Source organism: Nannospalax galili, unplaced genomic scaffold (genome assembly GCF_000622305.1).
Source record: "Nannospalax galili isolate Female #2095 unplaced genomic scaffold, S.galili_v1.0 scaffold824, whole genome shotgun sequence".
Taxonomy (NCBI): domain Eukaryota; kingdom Metazoa; phylum Chordata; class Mammalia; order Rodentia; family Spalacidae; genus Nannospalax; species Nannospalax galili.
In genome coordinates, this window is record NW_008351697.1 from 1,945,548 (window position 1) to 1,950,390 (window position 4,843).

At 39.3% G+C, this 4,843-nt stretch overlaps 1 non-coding gene across 1 annotated transcript; it reads right to left on the reverse strand.

Moving 5' to 3' along the window:
* Window positions 1-2,573: 2,573 nt before the first annotated feature.
* LOC115066895 lies at window positions 2,574-2,676 on the reverse strand. The gene has a single exon (XR_003846346.1). It is a non-coding gene; the product is annotated as a U6 spliceosomal RNA (small nuclear RNA).
* Between the last annotated feature and the right edge of the window lie 2,167 nt (window positions 2,677-4,843).

Sequence of the window (4,843 nt, forward strand, 5' to 3'; positions counted from 1 at the left end):
GGAGGTCTTTTAGAAAAGTTAAAACCTCATTTAATTTTATGTCTTATAGGGTTCATACTGTGTACAATATTGTATAACTGTAATAATTTAACTGTAAACCTAAAAATTTACAGCCAATTATGAAAGAGATGAACCTTAGCTCAGCAAATTGTTATTGAATATGTCAATGCTGTTGTAATGAAATGCTTCTAAGTATGTGGTTATTAAATTAATTATTTTTTTTAAAAACCTAACTAGACATTGATGTCGGTTCCTTAAAATGTATAATTATGGTTTTAAAACAATGTTCAGTCTTAACACATTTGAAATCAACTGAGATGAATGTGGTTCTGAATGAAAAATGTATAGGATTACAGCCTTGTTTGAACACTTGGGAAACAATCCGTATGTTAATAATCCCCTGTTCTGGGCCTGGCAAGATGACTCAGTGAATAAAAGCACTTTCCACGGGAGCTTGACATCTGAGTTTGAACCTGGAACTCACAAAAAACTGGATGTCATGGCATGCACCTGTAATGCCTGCACTCCTGTGGTGAGATGCAAGGTAGAGTCAGGAGAATCGCCTAGAAGCTCCTGGGCCAGCAAGCACTGGGAATGGCAAAAACAGGAGAGACTTTGCAAAATGAAAGGAGAGAATCAACTTCCAAAAGTTATCCTCCGACTCCCACATGAGTGCTCTGCTGCATACATACACACACATACATCATACATGCACAAACACAGAGAGAATAATAAAAATAATAATTCCCTCTTCTTTTACTTGATACATGTTTAGTTTAATTGTTAATGAATAATAGCTTACATACAGTGACACATGCGAATCCAAGCTGCATAACTCAATGAATTGTTGTTATGTACACATTCATGGAGCTGTCATCTCAGGGGGAAAATGGAGAACATTATCATTCCTTGTCTACCTTCCCATTAACAAGTCTACGAGGGCCAGTTTCAGGCCAGCCATGGCTACTTAGTCAAAGCTTGTCTTAAATTAATTAATTAATATTTCACTTTTGATAGATTTTTGTGAATTTTATACAGTATATTCCAATCCTATTTAATCCCCTTCCCATCCATATGCCTTACTAGTCCCCCCAATTCATATACTATAATATAAATATAAATTATATGTATATATATTATGGCCTACAGAATATAATCTATGTCTTTAAATGCCCTTCAGTGTGGATTCATCCACTGGAGTCTGGATAATCTACCAAGAGTATCGCCCTCAGATGGACTCCCCGCTCCCAGCATCCATCTGTTGCCAATACTTCCTCAAATAGGGTTGGGGCTTCTTACCCACTTGCCTGCTTCTATCCTAGTATTTTGTCTGATATTATGGCCTACAGAATATAATCTATGTCTTTAAATGCCCTTCAGTGTGGATTCATCCACTGGAGTCTGGATAATCTACCAAGAGTATCGCCCTCAGATGGACTCCCCGCTCCCAGCATCCATCTGTTGCCAATACTTCCTCAAATAGGGTTGGGGCTTCTTACCCACTTGCCTGCTTCTATCCTAGTATTTTGTCTGGGTTGAGATAGAATGGGACTTATGCATGCTGTCACCATTGCTGTGAATTCACATGAGTAACTGCCCAACTGCCTGGAAAACTCTGTTTCCTCATGGTCATGCACCATTCATGGCTCTTACATTCTTTCTGCCTCCTCTTCCACAATGATCCCTGAGCCTCAGGGGGCAGAAGTTTGATATAGGTGTCCTATTCAGGGATGAGCACTTGACAGTTCTTATTCTCTGCACATTGGTTACTTGTGGTTCTGTGTGTTAATCACCATCTGTTGCACAAAGGAGCTTCTCTGATAAGAGTTGATAGATGCATTAATGTATAGGTATAGCAATAAGTCATTAGGACTCAGTTTAATACTATACTTATTTTGCAGAAAAGTAGTATTAAACTTTCCCCCATGACATATGACCTGTCTAGCTTCAGGTTCCTAGGCCTGACATCATTGTCAGGTATGGGTTCCATCCTATGAAGCAGACCTTAAATGCAACTAGAAAGTTATTGGTTACTGCCATAATATTCATGCCACTATTAAACCTGTGGGCCTACCTTGCCAGGCTGGTGGTTGCAGCTTTCAGGATTCACAGTTAGATAAAGTTGGTGATTAATTTCCTTTTCAAGCAGTAAGCATAGCGCTTTCCAGAATTATGAAAGCTAACCAGTAGAGATGAGGCTTTGAAGCCAGCACCAGTTTGTTTGTTCTACAGTTCATGGGTATAGTGTCTTCAACAATAGGCTCTTACTGTGAGGTTCTGGTGGGTAACTGAGAGCAGAGGCAATGGCCAGTTAAGTTCGAAAGTCTATGGGACCCCTGGCCAACAGCTTCAAAAGAGGAAGTCCATTCCTGGAACTGGGCTTTTAATTTTGCTAGCTCATGGTGTCTAGTAGGGGTGTTGCCCCATGTTTTAAGGTATCCTTTAAATCTCTTTATATAATGTACATGTATATACTTTAAGAAGCTTCTATAGTGGCAGATTTCCATATGGCTTTTTCTAAAGGACTTTTGTGTTAGTATCCCTCCCCATACTCCCTTCTCTGCTCTGACATCAAAAATATGGAACGCTTCAAAGATTTGTGTGTCATCTTTGCACAGGGGACATGCCAATCTTCTCTATATCATTCCAATTTTAGTATATGCACTGCTGAAGTGATCACAAATAAGTATTTTTTTTAAGTCTAAAAGACCAATATTGTCTGTTCCTATCACAAAAAGGAGTCACATACTAGAGTCTTCCAGCTTCATTAGCTAATCATGTTTTCTGTTTCTTCTGTGCAGCTGAAGTACCTGGTGTTTGTGGTCCAGTCTTATCATTGCCAATTACACATTTAACTAATATTTAGATCGTCATCAGTTCAGAGCTGTTACTTTTTTTCAGGTTGCAATCTGCTCCATATTTTTGGAAACATGCTTCATGCTGTCAGCCCTGTAAATTTTAGTTACCCAGTGGATGTGACCTTGATATTATGTTTTCAGTCTGCACTTCTCTGGTGATGAATGTTGTTGTTCACATTTTTATATGTTCATTAGCTTTTGGAGAGTTTCATTTGGATATTTTGTGAAGTATTTTTAAAGTGTTTTCACTTATGTTTTGAAAACTATGTGGGGTTATTTTCTATTTTGATTGATTTTTCAGAACAGCTTACAAAATATGCTTCATGCATGTGTGTTACTATACTTTAATCTTTGCCTCCCCAAATGCCCTTGCCCATGCCTCATGCCTCTCTCTGATGGGTTCCCTTCCTTCCCTAGATAGCCCCCTTTCTCCTTCCTTATCACATTACACTCTCTATGTCGCACCTCCCTTAGATGTCTTCCTTTGTTCTCATAATCTCTGTACTAGTTTCCTGACCTCTCTACCATAAGACTTGATTTGCAGTCTAGAATGCGCTTGATTTGGTGAAGGTTCCAGTGGCTGCTGAGAAGTCTATGTATTCTGTATCTGTAGGATGGGATAGTTTCTACTTGCTAAAGTCTACTTGTTCTATAGCTTAACTCTGAAGTTTCTTTGATACTTAGTTTGCATGAACTACCTAGAGATGAAAGTGGGGTAGTCAAGTAACCCACTGTTATTGTATGAGGACCTATTGACCTCTTATGTCCATGTGTGTATGATTTGGATGCCCCAACATTTGGTGCATATATATTTATAATACAGCTCTTTATCAACCTTGTCCTCTGAGTCTATCAACCCCTAATGCTCTTCCTTCCATTTAGCAAAGTCCACTGGTGATGTTCTCCACAGTGGTTGGTGTGTATCCTTATTCGTGGAGTTTTTCATTTCCAACATTCCCTTTTTTCCACGTTCTCAGCTTCCCTGGTGAGTTTCTCCATGTAGCGACTTCTTCATCCACAGTGCTGGTTTCCTCACCCATTCTGCTTTTTCTCTGCATTGCTGACTTTCCCCTCTAGGCCTGGGTTGAATTCATCTGCTTACTGTAACCCCTTCAGGTCACTGATCTTTTCTTCTGAACTCTTCATCTGGGATCTCATCCATGTCAGTGCCTGCATTCAGCAGCTAGGACCTTGTGGAGGGTTGTCTTGCTTCTCTGTGGTTCTGCATTTCTGCGTTGTGGTTTGCATGCCTGCTACTTTGCATATATCTTCTATCTGTAAGGAAGGGTTTCTTACTAAGCAAACTATACTTGAAGGCTCAGTTCCCAGTACCTTTCAGTGAGGAGAAATAAATTGCTGCAGCAACAGCAAACCACACAAGATAAAGATATGTAATGCCCTGCAGCCCACTAAGCCTTCAACAATGAACATAAAACTGAAAATAGCAAAACTACTATAGAACAGGCTATGAAATTAGAAAATGTTTAGGGTAAATGTGGAAGCAATAAATGATTGAGATAAAGAAATAAGGTGAGAAGGGGGAGAAATAGAGAAGAAAAATTAAGTAAGAGTAGGAAGAATGTGGAGAGGAAGAGAAAGACCAAGAGCTTAGAAAAAATAAGAAAAAGTTACAATGATTAATAAGTTCAAAACCAAAATTAGATAAATGTAAGAAGGGGAATAAAAAATAACAATATAAGAGTATTAATTCGGGCTGGAGAGATGGCTCAGTGGTTAAGAACAGAGGACCCGGGTTTGATTCCCAGTGCCCATATGGTGGCTCACAACCATCTGTAACTCCAGTTCCGGAGGCAACCCCACACCGTCTCCTGAACTCCCAGGCATTGCACAACGCGGGTGCACTTACACACATGCAGGCAACACACTCATATGCATAAAAATAATAAATAAAATGTTTTAAAATATAAGGAAAATTCAAAATACTACTGAATGCTGGGGAAGGGGCAAAAACTCGGAGAACAAAA